The sequence below is a fragment of the Arachis ipaensis genome, chromosome B02 (assembly GCF_000816755.2).
Source record: "Arachis ipaensis cultivar K30076 chromosome B02, Araip1.1, whole genome shotgun sequence".
NCBI classification, from domain to species: domain Eukaryota; kingdom Viridiplantae; phylum Streptophyta; class Magnoliopsida; order Fabales; family Fabaceae; genus Arachis; species Arachis ipaensis.
The window spans coordinates 51946847-51960716 of NC_029786.2; positions in this window are offsets into that span (position 1 = coordinate 51946847).

The following is a 13870-nucleotide window of genomic DNA, read 5'->3' on the forward strand; positions in this document are numbered from 1 at the left end:
TTCCTGATGCAGCTTGCATTCCAGACAGACTCTGAGAAATCATATTGACTTGCTGAGTCAATATTTTGTTCTGAGCCAATATTGCATTCAGAGTATCAATCTCAAGAACTCCTTTCTTCTGAGTTGTCCCATTGTTCATAGGATTTCTTTTAGAAGCGTACATGAACTGGTTATTTGCAACTATTTCAATAAGTTCCTGGGCTTCTTCAGGCGTCTTCTTCAGATGAAGAGATCCACCAATAGAGTTGTCCAATGACATCTTGGACAGTTCAGACAGACCATCATAGAATATGTATATGATTCTCCATTCTGAAAGCATGCCAGAAGGACACCTTCTGATCAACTGCTTGTATCTTTCCCAAGCTTCATAGAGGGATTCGCGTTCCTTCTGTTTGAAGGTCTGGACTTCCACTCTAAGCTTACTCAATTTTTGAGGTGGAAAGAACTTTGCCAAGAAGGCATTGACCAGCTTTTCCCAAGAGTTTTGACTTTCTTTAGGTTGTGAGTCCAACCATGTCCTAGCTTTGTCTCTTATAGCAAAAGGAAAGAGCATAAGTCTGTAGACCTCAGGGTCAATCCCATGGGTCTTAACAGTGTCACAGATTTGTAAGAATTTAGCTAAAAACTGATAAGGATCTTCCAATGGAAGTCCATGATACTTGCAATTCTACTGCATTAGAGAAACTAATTGAGGCTGAAGCTCAAAGTTGTTTGCTCCAATTACAGGAATTGAGATGCTCCTTCCACAGAAGTCAGAAGAGGGTGCAATGAAGTCACCAAGCATCTTCCTTGCATTGTTGGCATTGTTGTTATTTTCGGCTGCCATGTCTTCTTCCTTTTCAAAAATTTCTGTTAGGTCCTCTCCAGAGAGTTGTGCTTTAACTTCTCTTAGCTTTCTCTTCAAGGTCCTTTCAGGTTCAGGATCAGCTTCAACAAGAATGCCCTTGTCCTTCTTCCTGCTCATAAGAAAGAGAAGAGAACAAGAAAGTATGGAATCCTCTATGTCACAGTATAGAGATTCCTTGAGGTGTCAGAGGAAAACAGGAATAAAGGGATGAGGTAGATAGATAAGAATTCGAACATATGAAGAAAGAGAGAGAGTCCGAATTGCTAATTGAGGAGGAGTGTTAGTCCTTAAATAGAAGAAGGTGAGGAAAACAAATTTTTAAATAAAACTAAAAATTTTAAAAAAAATATTTGAAAAAGTGGTTGATGGTTTTTCGAAAAATAAAAGTGAGAAAGTGGTTAGGTGATTTTGAAGAATATTTTGAAATCAGTAATCAAAAAGATATGATTGAAAATTATTTTGAGAAAGATGTGATTGAGAGAATATGATTGAGAAGATATGATTGACAAAATTTTAAAAAAAATTAAATTAATGATATGATTGAGAAGATATAATTGGAAATTAATGACTTGGCTAACAAGAAATTTAAGAGATATGATTCTAAAATTCAAATATTGAACCTTTCTTAACAAGGAAGTAACAAACTTGAAATTTTTGAATCAAATCATTAATTGGTAGCCAGGATTTTCGAAAATAGTGAGAGAAAAATAGAAAAAGATTTGATTTTGAAAAAGATATGATTTGAAAAAGATATGATTTGAAAAATTATGAAGATTTGAAAAAAATTTGAATTAAAAAAAAACTAACTTACCTCCCTTGTGTTGTCCTGGTGTTAAACGCCCAGAATGGTATCCATTCTGGCGTTTAACACCCAAAATACTACCCTTTTGGGCATTTAACGCCCAGCCAGGTACCCTGGCTGGCGTTTAGATGCCAGAATTCCTTCCTCACTAGGCGTTTTGAACAACCAACTTTTTCTCTGCAATTCCTCTGCTGCATGTTCTGAATCTTCAATTCTCTGTATTATTGACTTGAAAAGACATGATTTTGAATTTTTTTTTTTGAATTTTTAATGATGAGAAAGAACAACATCAAAATGAAACTAATCATGAAAAACTAAGATCAAATAAACAATGCATGCAAGATACCAAACTTAGAAATTTTCATATTAGAGATACTAACAAATTGAGAATGCACATGAGAAACAACAAAAGAAAACACATAACAAGAGAATTTAAAGATCAGACCCAAGAAGATCATCAAGAACAACTTGAAGATCAATGAAGAACATAATGCATATATTTTGGAAGAATGCAAGACAATTAAAAATATGTAAAACACCAAACATAAAAGGTGACACTAGACTCAAACAAGAAACACAAATTATTTTTTGATTTTCATGGTTTTATTAAAATATTATTATTTTTTTTCAAAAATTATTTGGAAAAAAGAAAAATAAGGGTTTCAAAATTTTTAATAAGAATTCCAGGAATCATGCAATGTTAGTCTAAAGCTTCAGTCTAAAAAGATTAGACATGGCTAGCCAAGCTTCAGCAGACATTGCATACAACAACCAAATTGATGGGAATCAAAAAGGCTCCTGTGATGATAAAAGCATCATCTGAAACTCTAGAATTCATTCTTAAAAATTCTGAAGGCAAAGAATAATTTATTATTTTTTTTGAAAAAATTTTTTTCGAAAATAAAAAGAATAAAAAAACAAAATGCTTAAAATTAAAATGAAATTACCTAATCTGAGCAACAAGATGAACTGTCAGTTGTCCAAACTCGAACAATCCCCGGCAACAGCGCCAAAAACTTGGTGCACAAAATCACAATCACACTTCTGTAATTCCGCACAACTAACCAACAAGTGCACTGGGTCGTCCAAGTAATACCTTACGTGAGTAAGGGTCGATCCCATGGAGATTGTCGGCTTAAAGCAAGCTATGGTCATCCTTGTAAATCTCAATCAGGCAGATTCAAATGGTTATGAGGTTTTGATAATTAAAATATAAATAAAATATAAAATAAAGATAGAAGTATTTATGTAATTCATTGGTAGGAGTTTCAGATAAGCGTTTGAAGATGCTTTGTTCCTTCTAAATCTCTGCTTTCCTATTGCCTTCATCTAATCATTCATACTCCTTTCTATGGCAAGCTGTATGTTGGGGGATCACCGTTGTCAATGGCTACTGTACGTCCTCTCAGTGAAAATGATCCGGCTACGGGTTACGTAGGGCTAATCATCTATCGGTTCTCACCTGTATTGGAATAAGATCCATTGATCCTTTTGTACACTGTCATTGCACCCAAATTCATGAGTTTGAAGCTCATCACAGTCATCCCATCCCAGATCCTACTCGGAATACCACAGACAAGGTTTAGACTTTCCAGATCTCAAGAATGCTGCCAATTGATTCTAGCTTATACCACGAAGACTCTGATCTCATGGAATGGAAGGCTCTGTTGTCAGGAGAGGCAACCATGCATCGTGAACCAGGAGGTCAAGAGATATGCATTCAAGCTCATTTTCAGGTAGAACGGAAGTAGTTGTCAGGCACGCGTTCATAAGGGAGAATGGTGATGAGTGTCACTTGATCATCACATTCATCATGTTGAAGTGCGAATGGATATCTTAGAACAAGAATCAGCATGAATTGAATAGAAAAATAGTAGTACTTCGCATTGATTCATGAGGAACAGCAGAGCTCCACACTTTAATCTATGATGTGTAAAAACTCCACCGTAGAAAATACATAAGTGAAAGAAGGTCTAGGCATGGCCGAATGGCTAGCCTACCAAAGAGGGTTCAATCATCAAAACATGTTTAAAAGATGAAAATACAATAGTAAAAGGTCCTATTTATAATGAATTAGTAGCCTAGGGTTTACAGAAATAAGTAAATGATGCAGAAATCCACTTCCAGGGCCCACTTGGTGTGTGCTTGGGCTGAGCATTGAAGCTTTAATGTGCATAGGCTTTTCCTGGAGTTAAACGCCAGCTTTGGTGCCAGTTTGGGCGTTTAACTCCAATTCTAGTGCCAGTTTGGGCGTTTTACGCTAGAAATTTTAAGCTGTCTTTGTATGCCAGTTTGGGCCATCAAATCTCGGAAAAAGTATGAACTATTATATATTGCTGGAAAGCTTAGGATGTCTACTTTCCAACGCAATTTAAAGCACCCCAATTGGGTTTCTGTAACTCCAAAAAATCCACTTCGAGTGCAGGGAGGTCAGAATCCAACAGCATCTACAGTCCTTTTTCAGCCTCTGAATCAGATTTTTGCTCAGGTCCCTCAATTTCAGCCAGAAAATACCTGAAATCATAGAAAAATACACAAACTCATAGTAAAGTCCAGAAATGTAATTTTTATTCAAAAACTAATAATTATATGCTAAAAACTAACTAAATCATACTAAAAATTATGTAAAAATAATGCCAAAAAGGGTATAAATTATCCGCTCATCATTCATGCAAGCTATGCATATTTCACTTCGATAACTAGAATTGGTAGAATTCATACATTGCCCATCATCTTGCCATATGTGCATATATATGTGTGTATTCTAGGAAGATTGAATTGCTCTTGACCAAGTAGATAGTAGCATACACCCTAGTTGCATTCATGTAGGTTGATTGCATCTCATGAGTCCCACTCTCTTGTGATCCTTTGATCTTTTGCTTTCCTTTAGCATGAGGACATGCTATACTTTAAGTGTAGGGAGGTTGATAAACCCCGTTTTTAGGGTTTATCATGTATAGAATTTAAGGGTTTTTCCAATGATCTTCCGCACTTATTCATATAAAACTGCATAATTTTGTGTTCCTTTCCCAACTTTGTCTCACGGATGAAAGTATGCTTCTTTTGCATCAAAATTGATATATTATAATCCTCTTCTATTACCATTGGATACCTTTATCCGTTTGTTAAGTGGTTTCAGAAGCTATAGGGCAAAAATGGCTGAGAGGAGTGAAGGAAGCATGCATGGATGGAAGGAGCATGGAATAAAGCAAATTTTGGAACTTGGACATACGCGCGCACGCACAGTGCGCGTGCGCTTGGGTGTGTACCCCCAGGGCCAGCTGAGTGGAGCCGAGACGAGAAGCCGGCACGCTTATGTGGCTGGGCCACAAGTCATTGGACGCGCGTGCACACTATGCCCCTGCGCGCAGATCGCAGAGGACCCCATGTGCGCGTACGCGCGCAGTGTGCGTACGCGTCAAAGGCGCATGTGATTTTTTAAAGGAAAAACGTGACCAGCAATTTCAGGGGACCCCAGGCCCAGTTTTGGAGCAGAATTTTGGAGGAAAAAGCTTAAGAAGACCAAGGATTAGGAGTGCGAGGACAATTAGTCATAATTCTAGATATTTTGGGGAGTTAGTTACATTTTATTTTTAGGGAGAGAAACTCTAACTTCTCTCTAGGATTTCACTTCCTCCATTGCAATTCTCCTTTGATTCCTTGGTGAGATCCATTGCTAATTCACTTTTGTTTGGATACAAGTTGTAGATCCACTCTTCTTCTACTTTTAATTGATACTCTTTTGATTCAATCTCTTAGATCTAGATTTGTTTGACTTTGTTACCTTGAATTTGGATTAATGAATTGTGGAATTTCATTCAATTTCTTGATTGTTGATGATTGTTTGGATTAGATAGCTTTAATTCAATTTTCTTCTCTCCATCACATCATGTCTTCTATGATTGCCTACCAATTGTTTGTGATAATGACAACCCTAGCTATGGAGTAGATTTTCTTGCTTGGCTTAGGGGTTGAGTTATTGGAGACACTTGAATAGTGGATATCAATTGTAGATCATGAATTGAGGATTGCTAATTGACTTGGAGTGCACTAAAGCTAGACTTCCCTAGGGTGAGACTAGGACTTGTGACTCAAGTTAGTTACTCTCATTTGACTTTCCTCCATTGTTAGGGGGTTAACTAAGTGAAGCAACAATCAATTCTTATCATAATTGAAGGAAACTATAATGATGGAACTTCCAATACTTACCCTTAGTCAAGGCCTTTATCCTAATTAATTGTTGTTTGCTTTTGTTAGCTTGAATTCTTGCACCAACTCTCAAAACCACAAAAGATTTCCTAATCAATGATGTGCATTCTAAAGAAATTCCTAGGGAGAATGACCCGGAATCAATACTCTCGGTCATAGATTTTAGAATTGTTTGCTGCGATATTTGCGTGTTGGCTAAACTATACTCACGATTGGATTCATTGTTAATTTCTAACCAGCATAAGAATATTCGGTTCATCAACGCCCAGGCCTTCTTCCTCCTCTTCTTAGCTTCTGGAAAGTTGAACTGGTGTTGCACGCCCTGGGTTTGGCGTGCCACGCCCATTATGTGTGCTTCGACCTCCTCTCTGAAAAGTTGAACTAACGTGGCACGCCCAGCGTTTGGCGTGCCACGCCCTTCATGTGCTTGGCTCCTCTGCTTGGCGTGCCACGCCCAAAACTCAAGTGGCACGCCCAGGTCTTCTCTTAGGTGATTGGTGATGATGGTGTGCCACGCCTGGGACTCAAGTGGCACGCCCAAGTAATTTTTAAAGCTGGCGTGCCACGCCTTCGATACCAAGTGGCACGCCCATATGGTTGGCCTTGTTTCTCCCTCTCTAGAAAATATAACCAACGTGCCACGCCCAGGTGTTGGTGTGCCATGCCCATCATTTGCCTTGGTTCCAGTAGCTTGCATGCCACGCCCAGCATTCAAGTGGCACGCCCAGTTAGGAATCTTGAGCTGGCATTCCAGGCCTTCGACACCAAGTGGCACACCCAACCTTTGCTTTGGCCTTCTTTGTACCTTGGCGTGCCACGCCCAGATGCTCAAGTGGCACGCCCAAGTAAGGGTGGAAGCTTAGCGTGCCACGCCTTCGACCTCAAGTGGCACGCCCAGCCTTTTTAGCCTTCAACTTCTTCTTTGGAATTTTGTACTAGCGTGCCACGCCATGTTGCTCAAGTGGCACGCCAATTCATTTGTGTCCTTCTTAGCTTGGCGTGCCATGCCTGGGTTCTCAAGTGGCACGTCCAAGTGATTTTAAAGCTGGCGTGCCACGCCTTCGATGCTAAGTGGCACGCCATGGCTTAAGTGGTGAGTTTGGCATGCCACGCCCAACCTGGCGTGCCATGCCCCTTTGGTGGCTTTCATTGTTGCTCTCTAGAAAGTTGTACTGGTGTGCCATGCCCAACTCCTGGCGTGCCACGCTAATGCAATTTTGTGACATTTTCTCCAAGTGGCACGCCCGTTTCACAAGCCCAGCTTGTCTTTTTGGTTTCTTCCCCTTTTTATGTCTTTTTCACCTGAAACTCATCACAAACTCATTTCAAAGCAATGTACTATAATGTTCATCAAATAATGCATGAATTGCAATGATCCAATGAGATTATGCTCTGTTATGGTCCTTTTTATGCAAGAAAAAAGAGTAGATGATGCAAGTTATCAAGTACCCGGAGATCCGACGAGAAATCCAGAGGAGAGGTTGGGAAGTCCTAATCAATCCTATTTCGGAAATTGGAATCCTGATAGTGCAAGAGTTCTATGCTAATGAATGGGTCACAAGAAACCATGACACTAGTGTGAACCCACATCCCAAAAATTGGAGTACCATGGTCCGAGGGCGACCCTTGGATTTTAGCCCGAAAAGTGTAAGGTTGGCACTCCATTTGCCAATAATGCAAGGAGACCCACACCCTTACACTAGGAGAGTCAATTTCGATTAGAGGCTGGACCAAGTCCTTTCAGACATTTGTGTGGAAGGAGCTCAGTGGAAGAGGGATACTCAAGGCAAGCCTATCCAACTAAGAAGGCTTGACATCAAGCCTGTAGCTAGAGGGTGGTTGGAATTCATCCAACGATCTATTATCCCAACTAGCAATCGGTCAGAAGTGACCATTGACAGAGCCATCATGATTCATTGCATCATGATTGGAAGTGAGGTGGAGGTAGATGAGGTAATACCTCAAGAGTTGTACAAGAAAGCTGAAAAGCCTCCCACCTTAGCAAGGTTGGCTTTTCCCTACTTTATATGTCATCTATGCAATTAGATGCAATTAAGCTAGAATTGTCATAGAAGGAGACATCCCTATTGAGGAGGACAAGCCCATCACTAAAAGAAGGATGGAGCAAACAAGAGAGCCTACACATGCACCTCAACAAGAGCGTGAGGAGCTGCCTCAACAAGAAATCCCTGAGATGCCTCAAGGATTCATTTTCCTCTCCAAGGCTACTGTGACCAATTGTACACTTCTCTAGGAGAATTAAGCTCCAACATGGACCAACTACGGATGGGACATCAAGAGCACTCTACCATCCTCTATGAAATAAGAGAAGATCAAAGGGCCATGAGAGAAGATCAAAGAGTTATAAGAGAAGAACAACAGAGGTAGGGGCGTGACATAGAAGAAATCAAGCACTCCATTGGATCCTTCAGAAGGAGTAGTAGCCGTCATCACTAAGGTGGATTCGTTCCCTTAATCTCTTGTTGCCTATGTTATTTTTTTGTTTTCCATGTATTTTATCTTATTATCTGTTTCTAGTGCATGATCATCTTTATTTTATGTCTTAAAGCTATGAAATATTCCATGCATCTCTCACCTTGCTTAAAAGAAAATTTTAATTGAAAAAGAATAGTAAGATGCATGAATTTCAAGTTATATATTAAGAATAGTTCAATTATTCGATGTTGTGGCATTGCTTTTATTTTCTAAATGCATGAATGAACAGTGCATATTTGATGTTGGAATAAAGAATGTTGCCTCCTGAAAGAATGATGATAAAAGTGAAGTATTGTTAGTAATCTGAAAAATCCAAAAATTTATTCTTGAAGCAAGAAAAAGCAGTAATAAAAAAAAGTTATTCAAAAAAAAATAGAGAGGCAAGCAGAAAAAGCCAATAGCTCTTTAAACCAAAAGGCAAGAGCAAAAATCCAATAGCTCTTTAACCTAAAAGGCAATAGCAAGGATCCAAGGCTTTGAGCATCAAAGGTTAGGAGGGCCTAAAAGAAATATATTAGCCCAAACAGTTCAAATGAGCTACATCCCTTACTATATGCTTGTGGTGTGAAGGTGTCAAGTGAAAAGCTTAAGACTGAACAGTTAAAGTCGTGATCCAAAGCAAAGAGTGTGCTTAAGAACTCTAGACACCACTTTCTGGGGATTCTAGCAAAACTGAATCACAATCCGAAAGGGTTCACCCAGTTAAGTGTCTGTGGCGTTTATGTATCCGATGGTAATACTGGAAAATAAAGCGCTTAGGGTCACAGCCAAGACTCTAAAGAAGCTGTGTTTAAGAATAAAAAAAGAGCTAAATTAGGAGAGTCAATAATATCATCTGAATTATGAGTTCCTAAAGATGCCAATCATTCTGAGTTTCAATGGAAAGTGAGATGCTAAAACTATTCAGAAGCAAAAAGCTACTAGTCCTGCTCATCTAATTGAAACTGAGCTTTATTGAGAACTCTGAGATTTATTGTATCCTTCTCTTCTTTTTAATCCTACTTTGTTTTTGGTTGCTTCGGGACAAGCAACAGTTTAAGTTTGGTGTTCTGATGAGCGGATATTTTATATGCTTTTTGGCATCATTTTCATATAGTTTTTTTATGTTTTGTTTAAGTTTTATTATATTTTCATAGGTTTTAGTGAAAAATTTATATTTTTAGATTCTAGTTTGAGTTTGTGTGTTTTATGGTGATTTTAGGTATTTTCTGGCTGAAATTGAGGAGCTTGAGCAAAAGTCTGATTCAAAGACAGAGAAAGGACTGCAGATGCTATCAGGATCTGACCTCCGAGCACTTAAAGGAGCTTTTCTGGTGCGTTCTCAATGGGTATGGAAAGCTAACATCCAGGGCTTTCCAGAAATATATAATAGTTCATACTTTTCTTTGGAAATGAAGGCCCAAAACAGGCGTTCAACGCCAACCACCTACCCTATTCCTGGCGTTGGACGCCCAAATGGGAGCAGCTAGCGTCCAACGCCCAAAAGGGAGTCCCAAGCCAGTGTTCAATGCCCCTATGGAGTCTTAGCATGTGGAGACCCCTTTAGCTCAGCCCAAACACTCACCAAGTGGGCCTGGAAAGTGGATTTTCGTACTACTAGACTAGTTTATCTTATTTCTATAATTCTTAGTTAGCAGATTAGTATATATAGGAGAAGATCAACCATGTTTAGGATGGAGATCTCTCCAGCATATATTATTTTCGAACACTATTCTATGTATAGTATGAGTCACTAACCTTCTAAGGTTAAGGTTAGGAGCTCTGCTGATTCTCATGAATTAATAATATTACTATTCCACTTTAATCTATGCTTGATTCTATTCTAAGATGTATCTTCGTTCTTCATCATAATGGATTAGGAGTGTAACTTGACCGTCATACCAATTCCACATAGGTTCTTGCGAGTCCTTGACGGGATAGCATTGAACCACAAGCTTGATTATACATCTCTTAGACGGCTAATCCACAGCTTCGTTAGGTACTTCTCGAGACATCAGTGCAGCTGAGGTGCGGGGCGATTAGGACCTTTGTGGTATAGGCTAGAATCCAAGGAGAAGTGTTTTCTGATCCCGAAGATCCGACCTTGTCTATGGTGTTTTGAGTAGGATCACCAGGGGAACGGACTGCTAGAGCTTCACCCCCGTTAAAATTGAATGACTGCTGACCCGGCATTAATCATATACAGCCTATCATGGAATGAATATATTAGAAGATGGAGTAGATGGTAAGAAAAGTTGATCCAGAAGGAAAAAGCATCTTCGAAGCCTCAACCGCTCTCATACCATTGATTTCACACCTATCTAGTAACATTTTATTTATTGATCTGTTTTATGTATTTTCTCGTGACAATTATATTTTCTATCCGCCTAACTAAGATCTAAAGGTAACCACTGCTTTCTCAAACCAACAATCTCCGTGGGATCGACCCTCACTCACCTGAGGTATTACATGGACGACCCGGTATACTTGCCAATCTATCTGTGCGAAACGTGAAGAGTTAGTTTCATGCACCGGACATGCTATTGTTTAAGTGTGGAAAAATTGATGAATCCTTATTTGATGATAAATTTTGGCTTGAATTAAGTAGATTTCATCACATAAACCCACATTTGTTCACTTGAGTAGCATAGTTTTGTGATTTTCCTCTAAATTGTACCTAAATGTAAAAAAATGCTTTTTAGACTTCAAAATTGTTAATTTTAATTCCCTTAAATTCTATACATTGATATATTTGTTAAGTGATTCCAGGTTTAGAAATCACCGATGGATTGGAAGAAGCGAAAAAAGAACCATGCAAGAGTGGAAAATCATGAATTAGTGGAGCTTGGAACTTCAATGTACCCACGTACTCACCACTATTGCCGAGTGCGCATCGCCTGATTTCATTGTCCATGTACGCGGACCTTATTTCCACATACGCAGAAATCCAAACTCGTGCCTCATTAATGGAGCATGTGATGGCAATTTCTGAAACTCTTTTGGCTCAGTTTCATGCCCAAATAGAGGAAAATAGGATGATGGGTGAAGGAGACCAACACACATACATCATTTTAGTTTTAGTTTTAACATGTTTTAGGTTAGATTTCTAGAGAGAGAAGCTCCAACTTCTCTCTAGATTTATAGGTTTTTTAGTTTAATTTCTCTCTAGTTTTAGGTTTTGATTTTATTTTTGGTTTAGTTTTCTTTATATTTTCTTGTTCTTGTATCTTGATTTATCTAGTTTCTCTTGTTAATTTCTCTATTTTGCCACTTTTAGTTTATGAAATCTCTTGTTAATTCCCTTTTCTTTAATGCAATTTAATGTTTTATATTTTCTTGTGGTTAAATTTAATTTTTGTTATTGATTCCTTGCAATTGGTAGTCTTCGATTTTATTATTCTTGCAATTTACCATGCTCTTATTTTTATGCACACCAAGTGCTTGATAAAATGTCTCTCTTAGTTTTGTGGTAGATTTTTAACACTCTTGGTTTGGTATTGAGGACTTAGGTGCCTTGATGTCATTGATGTCTAATGTAATTGGTAATTTAGGGTTGTTAGTCGGTTTTCGGATCAACTATGTCCATTTGATTTCTCCCTCCAATGTTAGAGGAAAGCTAAGTGGAATTAACTATTTGAAGTTGCCATGTTATGGTCAATGATCTAGATAGAAAACCTTAATTCTTAATCCTTACCAGGAGTGACTTTTAGCATTTATATTATCTTAGTTGTTAGCTTTACTTTCTTGCAATTTACATTTCCCGTTCAGCATTCCAAAATACCAAAAGTATCTCACAACCAATAATATGCACACTTCACTGCAATTCTTTTGATAGACGACCTAAGATCTAATACTCTCAGTATTTTTATTGGTTTGACTAAAGTGACAAAGTAATTAAACTAAATTTGACTAAGTTGCAGAAAACCAAAATTTCTGGTTTTAGTGCCCATGCACCCTATGGTGCGGATGCATGCAACAGAGTAGGTGTTGACACTCGTGCGTACGCATGAGGGTATGGGTATGCACGTCTTGCAAATTTTACAAGCTGTGCATAGATGCATACGCATGATGTCCTGTTTTTTACACAAACTTCTGTTTTTAACTATTTGAATTCCTGGCAAGCTTATAAACTTTCATAAACCCAAGTTTTGGCCAAAAATGATATTTTTTATTGTTTAACAAATCCTTTAGCCTTCCAAACCTCTATAACTACTTTTTAAAGTCTGATACCTATTTTCTAAGCATAGAAAGCAGAGTAAACCTATGAAGGAAGATTGTGAAAGGAAGTACTTGACTTAAAAGGTGTAAATGAAGTTAGAATTTGTAAGGCAAGAAGTGAATGATTGGTTTGATGAGAATGATTAAAAGTGATTGTGAGGACAACGATTATGAATGTAAAGGGTGACTCTATATTCTGTTCTATTTTTCTTGCATCATTTTCTCTCTATTTGTAAAGTGTGACGGGCACTATATTCTAAGAGTGTGGCGGGTACTATATCCCAAGAGTGTAGTGGGCACTAAATCCCAAGAGTGTGGGAGTACTTTACCTCATAAAGTGTAGCAGGCACTATATCCTAAGAGTGTGGCGAGTACTATATCGCAAGAGTGTGGAAACACTTTTTCCGAGAAATGCAGCAGGCACTATATCCCATGAGTGTGGTGGGCACTATATCCTAAGAGTGTGATGGACACTATATCCCAAGAGTGTGGATGCATGTCAGAGAGACGATATCCGGATTAGTTACCGGATGTGTCGGATTCTGGCAATATAACCGATATGTGAGCTCATGGCCACTAGGATAGGCATGCATCATATGCATTTGTATGATTTTTTTGAGTATGCATTTGTATTGGTTTGCCTAATTGCTTATCTGTGATTAATTGCTATCTGATCTGTTTGATGTAACTGCTATCTATATTTTTGTTTGTGCTTGTATCTGAGAGACCCCTCATATGGTGGAGGCACGATGAGAATTGTTCCACTAGTTATTCAGAGGTTTGAAAGAGAGAGGAGATGAAGAGTTAGTTTTGAAATGAGAATCCTTTTGGTAGATTACAGGACTTTATGGTATAGTACTGATTTTAAGTTTGATTCTGATTGTCGGAGTTCTAGGAATGGCTTTGGCTTTTCCAGAAACATATATATTATCTATGTGGGCACCTTTACCATACTGAGAACCCCCTGTTCTCATTCCATACATATATTGTTATTTTTGGATGTAGGACGCAAGGCACCTCACTGAGCATTCTGGAGACACTTTGGAAGTGAAGAACTCTTTTGGGACTTAGTGTTTGTATTTTATTTATGTATATATTGTAAATAGATTCTCTGAATTTATATATTTTATTTTATCCGTCTTAGAGGCTGACTTGGAGAAACAGGTGTTGTCTTATGTTTTGAGACTTTTGGGATGTATATGTATTTATTTATACTCCAGTCGGCCTTAGCTTCACATGTCGCATCTGGAGTATGATATTTTATATCTTTCTGCGTGTGTGATGCGCTTTTCTTTTACCGCTTTGTTTACTTTCTTTCT